We start from the raw sequence: 12,468 nt of genomic DNA, 5'->3' as shown, positions 1-12,468 counted from the left end.
AAAACAATTATATATAAATTCAATTTACTTATTAATTTCTATCCATTTTGCAGTACACACAATTTACATGAAAACCTCTCAAATCCTAAAAATATGTAGGCATACCCAGCCAATAAGGCGCTTCTTTGGGCTAAAATAATTATGGTCACCGGAAAAAGCTCAATGATTTTTGTTTAAATTTTAAAATAATGTATAGAAATGATGACATGCCATTAGAAATCTGGGATTCTATGGAACAAATAGTAAAGTAGAGTTCTAATTTCCATAGTTCAGTTCAATTCCCTTTACATAAAATAAGTAAAACAAAATGGCTACTATTTCAACCCTGACATATTTTTTTTCACATTTTCTGGTCTTCGAGAAACTCCACTGTAAGGTCAAAACTTCAGGCCATTAACATTTTATTGTAAACTCCACTGTAAGGTCAAAACTTCAGGCCATTAACATTTTATTGTAAAAATTTCACAATAAAATGTTAATGGCCTGAAGTTTTGACCTTACAGTGGAGTTTCTCGAAGACCAGAAAATGTGAAAAAAAATATGTCAGGGTTGAAATAATAGCCAATATCATTTTTTGTTTTGTTTTTTGTTGGTTAAAATTATCCAGTTGGATTTTCCCAAATATTTTAAAACGGCAGCCATATTTTTGTTAGTCGTCCACAGTAACTTTTTTATGTGAAGCTTGATTACGTGTGATACGAGTCATGTAAATGTTCAGGTATTTTGCAGTTATAAAGTGAACATTAACAAACTAACAAATTAAAACAAGTAAAGAAACCTTACCGGCATGTAGCAAATCACTCTTACTCCAAGAAATCAAGTGAACATAAGAATATTCTTCTCTTTCAGAGCGAAGACATCTTGCGGTCTTCGGCTTGCATCAGCATACACTTCACTGTAAGAAATGAATCTCGGCAGCACGGACAATCAGTGTTCATCGGAATAGACCAGCAACTTTATTTTAAAAATCACTGAATCGAAACCGCTTCAGAGGGCTGAGGTGTTTTCGCAACGTATGCCTTCATTGCGCTGCGTGTTTATACCAGCATATTTCCTTGATCCGTTTTTCTCTGTTTAGTTTACGGAGAAGGAAATCTGTATAAATATTTAACCTGGTTGGAATTGATGGCTGAGTTGTAGTCGTTTTATAAGCTTCGGTCATGTAAATAATTGATTTGATTTGCATAGTTATACAAATCTGGGAAGACGGCATTTTGGTTTTGTTTTTCTTTCTTTTCTTTTTTTTGAGAAATAATAAATACATGACAATCATTAACTCCTTGGGTAGTCAGCACACTTTGAATTATACTTGTTAAACAACCAATAGTCGCCCACGTTTTTGACAAATAATATACAAAATCGCATCATGGATTCACGTATTGACATTTTGCCGTTTATAAGACCAGCTAGCTTTTCATTTCACTGTATAGTCACCAAAATTTGCCATCCATTTCCCATCCCCATATTATTTTGTACAACTATCTTTTAACACTTTATAATATAGCATGGGTGCTGGAAGTTGTTATGTAAGTGATGTAACTCCAGCAATAGCTGGACTAGTCGGACTGAATTCTAAATTATGTTTTAACTAACCACTGTAATGGAAAATCTTTAGGTTTTTCCCACACCAATCTGTAGTTTTCACATCTGTTCATGTTATTTTGTGACTGGGGTTATTTATTGTCCAGAACAGACAGTGTGAATGTTTGCATTCTAGAGGGAATTAACTTTATGTGCAGAAAACTCTGCAACTTTTGAAATGCACCGTTATTATTTTTGGATGTTTTGGGAAGTTTAAAAATTTCGCTTGGGAGAAATGATTGCTAACTCATGAATAATTTATTATTAATTATAAAATATGTAAGAGAACGGCTTTGGACTACATGTAAAGCAGACCCCCAACCCCACCCCTATCAACCAGCACAATGTACCGGTAGCAGGGCATGGACCGACCATGCGGTAGGTCATCTTTAAGACAGTCTTCCTTGTCCAGATGTTCCCCATGCACAATCACGAGGTGGAGCAGAAACGTGGACTACATCTCAAGGCCAAATTTTAAAAAGTATGTTTAGCGTCATGCCTTTTTGAAAAATAGAAGGAGGTGGGCATTTCTTATTTTTCTCAAAAGGGCCGCTCGACACATTTGTAAAGACCACCAGCTTGGCTATTAAAAAAAAAAAATCCGTCCGTGAGATCGTTAAAATTTCCTCCCCTTTTTCGTAAAAAAAGGAGGAGGAAATTTGGAGGCTGTCTCTAAAAAATGAAGCCAGTGGGGCGATGACAAGTTTTGTTTGTTTGGCGTAATGAGTTGAACAATAATAATATGCCTATTGAAAACAACACAGGGAGCCGCCACGGGTGATGACGGTACAGTCAACAACAACAAAAGTCAATCGAATCATCTAGAAGAAAGGAGATCAAAATGGAGATGGGTAGGCCAGGTGCCAAGGTTAAAAGACAATAGGTGGACTAATGAATTGACTAGAATGACCAAATGGAGGACGGTTAAAGAGAAATGGTTTAAAGATGACATGACAGCACACATGGCACAGTACGGACTGGCCTGAACATCTGACGTCACACTTCGAGGCTCTTGAATTACGCCAGAGGCCTCGAGCATAAAAGTGCAATCCCGTCTACAAACACCTTTCACCTACATTCATTTTAACATGGAGAAAGTGCGGCTGCCAAACGTCACCTCGGACCAATCAAAACACAGAAATTGAGAGTTACGTCACTGCACGTTTAGCCAATGAAATCAATGTATCCAGTGAAATCAAGTTATCACCTGCCTTTAATTGCCCTTGCGGATAAAGACAAGAGACCAGTATAATAGGCATTGACCATATGAAGACGGCTATGGTGTACCATAGAGCAAGGAAGACCTTGATGGTGGTGAACGATGATTTAATCCCAAGATCTTTTCATCCCGAAAGGGAGTTAGTCGGTGAACAATGATTTAGCTACCAGCACAAAATTCACCCTTTTATCACATGTTTAATGGGTGTAGGAAATTCAGGCTACAAATAATGTGAATTCGTGAATATCTTTTTAACATATTAATAATTACTTTGTAAGTTCAGATGTATTCGACCCTTGGTTTACGAGTCAGTTGACCGTTTTGATAAACCAAAATAACAAACCAGAATAATAATGTGGTAAATTTCCCCGTGTGCAATTTAATCACATGCGTACTTTGAAGCTAGAAGTTAACCATTCAGTCCATTTGGTTTCAAACATGAGATAAATTATCTCGGTAACTGAGTAACATGATGGCAATTTAAGCTTCCGTACCTAACAGATCACTTGCTTGTACTATATACGTCACTTCCTTATATCTAAAGAACAATGTCAACCTTGGAAATACATATACACCACATTCAGTTGTAGTTCTTTGAATGGCTTAATACGTCACATGTCTGAGTCAGGGTAATAATGGGTGCGTTCGTTTAGCTTCCCTGGGTCGACCCCAGTGTGTGGCTTTTTTTTCCAGGACGAACGTGTGCAGATAATTACCCAAGTTAGTCCTGGGAAAAAAAGCCGCCACACATCGGGGTCGACCCAGGGAAGATAAACGAACGCACCCAATATGAACACCTAGACTGGTCCCCTGTCTTTAGAACCAGTGATTTCATTGGATTCAATTGAGACACGTGCAATGGCATAAGCTATTCATCTGTGTTTTGATTGGTCCGATGTGATGTGGGTGAAGCTGACAAACATCACCTCGGAACAATGGGTGCGTTCGTTTAGCTTCCCCGGGTCGACCCCGGTGTGTGGCAGCTTTTTTCCAGGACAAACGTGTGCAGACAATTACCCGCCACACACCGGGGTCGACCCATATGGAACGCCAAAGAGGCATTTAATCATCGGTGATGGTCTTTTGCAACCGGTGATTAAATTTGTCATCGGTGGTGGTCCTATGCGATCGGTGATCAACTTTAGCGAGCGGTGATAAAACACGATCGGTGGTCCATTTTAGCGATCGGTCATGCATATTCATGATCGGTGATGGTATATAGCGATCGGTCATGCATATTCACGACCGTTGATGGCTTTTTGCAATCGGTGGTCAACTTTAGTGATCGGTGGTGGCTTTTTGCAATCGGTCAACTTTAGTGATCGGTGGTGGCTTTTTGCAATCGGTCAACTTCAGGGATCGGTGATGGCTTTTTGCATGCGGTCAACTTTAGTGATCGGTGGTGGCTTTTTGCGATCGGTCAACTTTAGTGATCGGTGGTGGCTTTTTGCAATCGGTCAACTTTAGGGATCGGTGATGGCTTTTTGCAATCGGTCAACTTAAGGGATCGGAGGTGGCTTTTTGCAATCAGTCAACTTTAGGGATCGGTGGTGGCTTTTTGCAATCGGTCAACTTTTGCAACCGGTGATGGGATTTTGGGATATCCGAATTTTGCGTCCGGTCGGTGCAGGCCTACTTCAAAACCTATGATTGTGTAGATTGTGGATATTAGTTGTTGTTATTTTCTAGTTCACACCACCATGGAGGAATAAATTACACTCACCAGCGGGTTGACTGACATGCCAAACATTTTTAGAAGAGTACCATTTTATAACTATGTAAGGGGGAACGCAACAAACATCAAATTAATCAGCTCTTTCTAAAAAGATAATAATAATAATAACAAATGGGTAGGAGAGGGTGTGGAAGGGTTATCTATGTCCCACAATTGGTTGTCGTCTTCTGGAAATGGTGTATGCCGGGGAAATACAAATATTTATATTCAGTGAAGGGAAATGTTTTTGAACAAGAGTCTCTACCGATAGTTTTGTGTGTAAGGGGAAATCTGAAATCATACAAGTAGCCCTGTGTAAACAGACCCGGAGGTGAGAACATTATGACCACACAAAAACCGTTTTGATGGAAAACACATATTATGTGCATCATGAATGTGATGGACAAACACAGACCGGGACGCACTCAACACGTTTTATAAAAGGCTAGGTAAAGTATTATGCAAATATTTCCTTGTAATAAACGGAGAGGCACGTATTAATTGAATCCAAAGCGAAAAACGTACTATATAAAGTTCTTAATTTAGGGGGGGGGGTGTAAAGTATAAAGATAAAAGAGTTAAATCTTATATAAAATTGAAGCTTTAAAATAAGCTTTACTCTAAACGTAATTTTGTTTTAAATTATTAATTAATTAACCTTGTGATCTTCATTTGCATATTTAATTAGTAAATCTTAGTAGAGCGCCATATCTCAAGAAGTATACTTCCGGGTCAACCGGAAGTTGGCCCATTTTTTGTTTCAGTTATACTACACAATCAATCTTCATTTTTTGTTTCAGTTATAGACTCCTTTTAAATTTTTACTTTGGAAAACCGTGACCCCATGTTGACCTCTATTTTCGGTTCAACCTGAATTGGGACCAGATCTCAAGACCTATACAACCTATTTCAAACTTGTTCCAGTTTCCGCGACCCCATGTTGACCTCTACTTCCGGGTCAACCGGAAGTGGGACCATATCTCGAGAACTATACAACCGATTTTCAAACTTTTGTTTCAGTTGCACACTCCTTTGTGTTAAATATTAACTTTGAAAAATGTGTCCACTTGTTGACCTCTACTTCAGGGTCAACCGGAAGTGGGACCATACCTCAAGAACTACACAACTAATTTTCAAACCCTTTTTTACTTAGAGACTCTTTGAGCATTAAGGATTAACCTTAACAAAATTTGGCCCCCACATTGACCTAGCTCTACTTCCAGGTCAACCGGAAGTGGGACAATATCCCAAGAACTTCACAACCTATGTTCAAACCTTTTTTCAGTTATAGCCTAACAAACAATACAGTATTGGGCCAATGGTGGCATGTACCGGCGTAGAGTTTCGATGCGGTGCCGTTAATAATATGATGATGATATTGAGCCAGAATTGGGCCAGTGCTGGCCTTCTTCCGGTCAAGCGTCATGTCCTTGCTAGTAAAGTGCCCACACTGGGCCAATGTCGGTTTTATAGAGGCAAACTATTTTAGTTAGGACGGAGGTTTGCCTGTCTTGGCCAATATTGGTTTTGTGCGGCACACCGTTTCGGCAAAATTATGAACCTTTAATGGGCCAATGCTGGTTTTGTAGCGGTGCACCATTTTGGGAAAGTGGTAGAAAACCTGCAGTGGTCCAATACTGGTTTTGTGGCACACCATTTGGGAAAACAGGCAGAAAACCTCTCATTGAGCCAATACTGGTTTTGTAGCTGCACACCATTTTTTGTCAAAATGGTGTCATTATAGAAAACCTTTTCGGGGCCAATCATGCCAATACTGGCTTTGGCAAAACGGTAAAGAAATATGTTCTAATGACTAAACCGTCTTGATATTTAAAAAGGAATTAGCCCATGCAAGTTATTGAAGCTGGGGTGGATTTCACAAAGAGGTAAGACTAGTCTTATCTCGAGTTAGGAAGAGTTAATCGTCCTAACTTAGGACTAGCCATACGTTTCTTATATCTCCAAGGACTATGTCCTAAGTTAGGACTAGGCCGAACTCTCTGTGAAATCGACCCCCTTATGGTACCGGCATTTTGAGAAACCGAATACTATTAATAAAACAAACTTCTAAAATGTATACCTCCTTTTTTAGTTTATGGGTTTTTACATAGCATTTTTAATTTGATTCATTCATTGCTGCTGTTTTTTCATTTTTTATGTTTTGTGTTTGTCATGGACAACTACACTTTATTGTAATGAACTTGTTTATTGCAAAGTAATTTCATTTAAATTTAATATATTTAATATACTTTTTGCATTTTTATTTTATTAATAAAAACTTACGAGTTAAAATGCTGGTTGAATTTTCGTCTGATAATGAAAGTTTTACTTTCTGTCATCTGTCTACTGGTTTCGAAGTGGCACACCATTTTGGCAAATAATGGTATAAAACAACTTTTTGTGCCACTACGGTCAACTTAAGGGATCGGAGGTGGCTTTTTGCAATCAGTCAACTTTAGGGAATGGTGGTGGCTTTTTGCAATCGGTCACATTTTGCAACCGGTGATGGGATTTTGGGATATCCGAATTTTGCGTCCGGTCGGTGCAGGCCTACTTCAAAACCTATGATTGTGTAGATTGTGGATATTAGTTGTTGTTATTTTCTAGTTCACACCACCATGGAGGAATAAATTACACTCACCAGCGGGTTGACTGACTTGCCAAACATTTATAGAAGAGTACCATTTTATAACTATGTAAGGGGGAACGCAACAAACATCAAATTAATCAGCTCTTTCTAAAAAGATAATAATAATAATAACAAATGGGTAGGAGAGGGTGTGGAAGGGTTATCTACATGTATGTCCCACAATTGGTTGTCGTCTTCCGGAAATGGTGTATGCCGGGGAAATACAAATATTTATATTCAGTGAAGGGAAATGTTTTTGAACAAGAGTCTCTACCGATAGTTTTGTGTGTAAGGGGAAATCTGAAATCATACAAGTAGCCCTGTGTAAACAGACCCGGAGGTGAGAACATTATGACCACACAAAAACCGTTTTGATGGAAAACACATATTATGAGCATCATGAATGTGATGGACAAACACAGACCGGGACGCACTCAACACGTTTTATAAAAGGCTAGGTAAAGTATTATACAAATATTTCCTTGTAATAAACGGAGAGGCACGTATTAATTGAATCCAAAGCGAAAAACGTACTATATAAAGTTCTTAATTTAGGGGGGGGGGGGGTGTATACAAGAGTTAAATCTTATATAAAATTGAAGCTTTAAAATAAGCTTTACTCTAAACGTAATTTTGTTTTAAATTATTAATTAATCAATCGGTCAACTTCAGGGATCGGTGGTGGCTTTTTGCAATCAGTCAACTTTAGGGATCGGTGGTGGCTTTTTGCAATCGGTCAACTTTTGCAACCGGTGATGGAATTTTGGGATATCTGAATTTTGCGTCCGGTCGGTGCAGGCCTACTTCAAAACCTATGATTGTGTAGATTGTGGATATTAATTGTTGTTATTTTCTAGTTCACACCACCGTGGAGGAATAAATTACACTCACCAGCGGGTTGACTGACTTGCCAAACATTTTTAGAAGAGTACCATTTTATACCCAGATAACATACATACATTGGGCAATCAGGTATTTCAAATTATTACATTATTGCAATCAAGATTTATTAATATCTACAATTTTGGGGGAGATTTTATAGCAAAAAAAAATCTCAACAAATTACATTACTTTGTCAATTGTTTCGACAATCTTAAGACATCCTGTGCCACAGCTTTGACACCCTGCCTTGAAAATTGCATATTATGACCAATGTCGGTTCAATGCCGGCCCAATGGTGGACGTTACCAAATCAGTATTGGCACAAAAAAGTTGTTTTATACCATTATTTGCCAAAATGGTGTGCCACTTCGAAACCAGTATTGGCCCAGAAAAAGTTGTCTATACCATTTTGTCAAAATGGCGTGGCGCTAAAAAAAAAGTATTGGCCCAGAAAAGATTGTCTATGGTGCAGCTACAAAACCAGTGTTGGCACAATAGAGGTTTTCTACCATTTTGCCAAAATGGTGTGCCGCCAACAAACCAGTAGACAGATGACAGAAAGTAAAACTTTCATTATCAGACGTAACTCGTAAGTTTTTATTAATAAAATAAAAATGCAAAAAGTATATTAAATATATTAAATTTAAATGTAATTACTTTGCAATAAAAAAGTTCATAACAATAAAGTGTAGTTGTCCATGATAAACACAAAACATAAAAAATGAAAAAACAGCAGCAATGAATAAATCAAATTAAAAATGCTATGTAAAAACCAATAAACTAAAAAAGGAGGTATTAATTTTAGAATTTTGTTTTATTAATAGTATTCGGTTTCTCAAAATGCCGGTACCATCAGGGGTCGATTTCACAGAGAGTTAGGCCTAGTCCTAACTTAGGACATAGTCCTTGGAGATATAAGAAACGTATGGCTAGTCCTAAGTTAGGACGATTAACTCTTCCTAACTCGAGATAAGACTAGTCTTACCTCTTTGTGAAATCCACCCCAGCTTCAATAAATAACTTGCATGGGCTAATTCCTTTTTAAATATCAAGTCGGTTTAGTCATTAGAACATATTTCTTTACCGTTTTGCCAAAGCCAGTATTGGCATGATTGGCCCCGAAAAGGTTTTCTATAATGACACCATTTTGACAAAAAATGGTGTGCAGCTACAAAACCAGTATTGGCTCAATGAGAGGTTTTCTGCCTGTTTTCCCAAATGGTGTGCCACAAAACCAGTATTGGACCACTGCAGGTTTTCTACCACTTTCCCAAAATGGTGCACCGCTACAAAACCAGCATTGGCCCATTAAAGGTTCATAATTTTGCCGAAACGTTGTGCTGCACACAACCAATATTGGCCAAGACAGGCAAACCTCCGTCCTAACTAAAATAGTTTGCCTCTATAAAACCGACATTGGCCCAGTGTGGGCACTTTACTAGCAAGGACATGACGCTTGACCGGAAGAAGGCCAGCACTGGCCCAATTCTGGCTCAATATCATCATCATAATTAACGGCACCGTATCGAAACTCGACGCCGGTACATGCCACCATTGGCCCGATACTGTATTGTTTGTTAGGCTATAACTGAAAAAAGGTTTGAACATAGGTTGTGAAGTTCTTGGGATATTGTCCCACTTCCGGTTGACCTGGAAGTAGAGCTAGGTCAATATGGGGGCCAAATTTTGCTAAGGTTAATCCTTAATGCTCAAAGAGTCTCTAAGTAAAAAAGGGTTTGAAAATCGGTTTTATAGTTCTTGAAATATGGTCCCACTTCCGGTTGACCCGGAAGTAGAGGTCAACATGGGGTCGCGGAAACTGGAACAAGTTTGAAATAGGTTGTATAGGTCTTGAGATCTGGTCCCAATTCAGGTTGACCCGAAAATAGAGGTCAACATGGGGTCACGGTTTTCCAAAGTAAAAATTTGAAAGGAGCCTATAACTGAATTAAAAAATGAAGATTGATTGTGAAGTATAACTGAAACAAAAAATGGGCCAACTTCCGGTTAACCCGGAAGTATACTTCTTGAGATATGGCGCTCTACTAAGATTTACTAATTAAATATGCAAATGAAGATCACAAGGTTAATTAATTAATAATTTAAAACAAAATTACGTTTAGAGTAAAGCTTATTTTAAAGCTTCAATTTTATATAAGATTTAACTCTTTTATCTTTATACTTTATACACCCCCCCCCCTAAATTAAGAACTTTATACAATACGTTTTTCGCTTTGGATTCAATTAATACGTGCCTCTCCGTTTATTACAAGGAAATATTTGTATAATACTTTACCTAGCCTTTTATAAAACGTGTTGAGTGCGTCCCGGTCTGTGTTTGTCCATCACATTCATGATGCGCATAATATGTGTTTTCCATAAAAACGGTTTTTGTGTGGTCATAATGTTCTCACCTCCGGGTCTGTTTACACAGGGCTACTTGTATGATTTCAGATTTCCCCTTACACACAAAACTATCGGTAGAGACTCTTGTTCAAAAACATTTCCCTTCACTGAATATAAATATTTGTATTTCCCCGGCATACACCAGGGACTTTTCGTTTTCGATGACGGATGGTTCTGCGACGGTAAAGATGACATTTGGCGTCATCTGCGCATGCGTCGGCTTTGAGGACGGTCGTCCCTCAATTTCTACGACAGTACTTGGGATGAATCTTCGTTGTGCTGAAAACGACAACGTTTAGCTGAACAACCGTCGCAGAACCATCCGTCGTCGAAAACGAAAAGTCCCTACCATTTCCGGAAGACGACAACCAATTGTGGGACATAGATAACCCTTCCACACCCTCTCCTACCCATTTGTTATTATTATTATTATCTTTTTAGAAAGAGCTGATTAATTTGATGTTTGTTGCGTTCCCCCTTACATAGTTATAAAATGGTACTCTTCTAAAAATGTTTGGCATGTCAGTCAACCCGCTGGTGAGTGTAATTTATTCCTCCATGGTGGTGTGAACTAGAAAATAACAACAACTAATATCCACAATCTACACAATCATAGGTTTTGAAGTAGGCCTGCACCGACCGGACGCAAAATTCGGATATCCCAAAATCCCATCACCGGTTGCAAAAGTTGACCGATTGCAAAAAGCCACCACCGATCCCTAAAGTTGACTGATTGCAAAAAGCCACCTCCGATCCCTTAAGTTGACCGATTGCAAAAAGCCATCACCGATCCCTAAAGTTGACCGATTGCAAAAAGCCACCACCGATCACTAAAGTTGAATGATTGCAAAAAGCCACCACCGATCACTAAAGTTGACCGCATGCAAAAAGCCCAACCGATCCCTGAAGTTGACCGATTGCAAAAAGCCACCACCGATCCCTAAAGTTGACCAACTGCAAAAAGCCACCACCGATCCCTAACGTTGACCGATTGCAAAAAGCCACCACGGATCGCTAAAGTTGACTGATTGCAAAAAGCCACCTCCGATCCCTTAAGTTGACCGATTGCAAAAAGCCATCACCGATCCCTAAAGTTGACCGCATGCAAAAAGCCCAACCGATCCCTGAAGTTGACCGATTGCAAAAAGCCACCACCGATCCCTAAAGTTGACTGATTGCAAAAAGCCACCTCCGATCCCTTAAGTTGACCGATTGCAAAAAGCCATCACCGATCCCTAAAGTTGACCGCATGCAAAAAGCCCAACCGATCCCTGAAGTTGACCGATTGCAAAAAGCCACCACCGATCCCTAAAGTTGACCAACTGCAAAAAGCCACCACCGATCCCTAACGTTGACCGATTGCAAAAAGCCACCACGGATCGCTAAAGTTGACCGATTGCAAAAAGCCACCACCGATCACTAAAGTTGACCACCGATTGCAAAAAGCCATCAACGGTCGTGAATATGCATGACCGATCGCTATATACCATCACCGATCATGAATATGCATGACCGATCGCTAAAATGGACCACCGATCGTGTTTTATCACCGCTCGCTAAAGTTGATCACCGATCGCATAGGACCACCACCGATGATTAAATGCCTCTTTGGCGTTCCATAGACCCAGGGAAGTTAAACGAACGCACCCACTCAAAACACAGATATCAGCCGTCTGCACTCAGTGTCCAGTGTGTTTTGGGGTTTTTTTCTTTCCATTTTTGGCTTTCCCTGGACGGCATCTCCTTGTTATATTTATTGTACTGTCCGAAGAATTAAAATAAAATAAAATAAAATAAATAAATAAACTACTTCCAAGGTCGGCTCAAGAAAGAGAAGGTCTTGGATGGCATTCCTACTTTTGCTGGCTACCAATTATCACGAGCGCGCATTCGAATTGCGTCACAAGTTAGTGCCCCCCCCCCCCCCCCCCCCGATATTCATTCTGCTATAGTAAAAACAAATTTAATTTTATTTAAAAGGTTGTATCAAATTGTTTGCTAGCAAATTTCTGCTGGTAGTTATTTTGAAATTTGGTT

General features: G+C 39.1%; 1 protein-coding gene across 1 annotated transcript in view; it reads right to left on the bottom strand.

Annotated features, from left to right (window-relative positions):
* LOC117304349 (ATP-binding cassette sub-family C member 8-like) overlaps window positions 1-878 on the bottom strand; it is a 33,898-nt gene extending 33,020 nt beyond the window's left edge. The window contains exon 1 of the mRNA XM_033788755.1: window positions 784-878. The gene's annotated coding sequence lies outside the window, so the exon portion shown is untranslated. The remainder of the gene's footprint in view (window positions 1-783) is intronic.
* Between the last annotated feature and the right edge of the window lie 11,590 nt (window positions 879-12,468).

The sequence above is a fragment of the Asterias rubens genome, chromosome 2 (assembly GCF_902459465.1).
Source record: "Asterias rubens chromosome 2, eAstRub1.3, whole genome shotgun sequence".
Classification (NCBI taxonomy): Eukaryota; Metazoa; Echinodermata; class Asteroidea; order Forcipulatida; family Asteriidae; genus Asterias; species Asterias rubens.
Note: the sequence above shows the minus strand (reverse complement) of the source record. Positions and strands in the feature narration are given on the sequence as shown.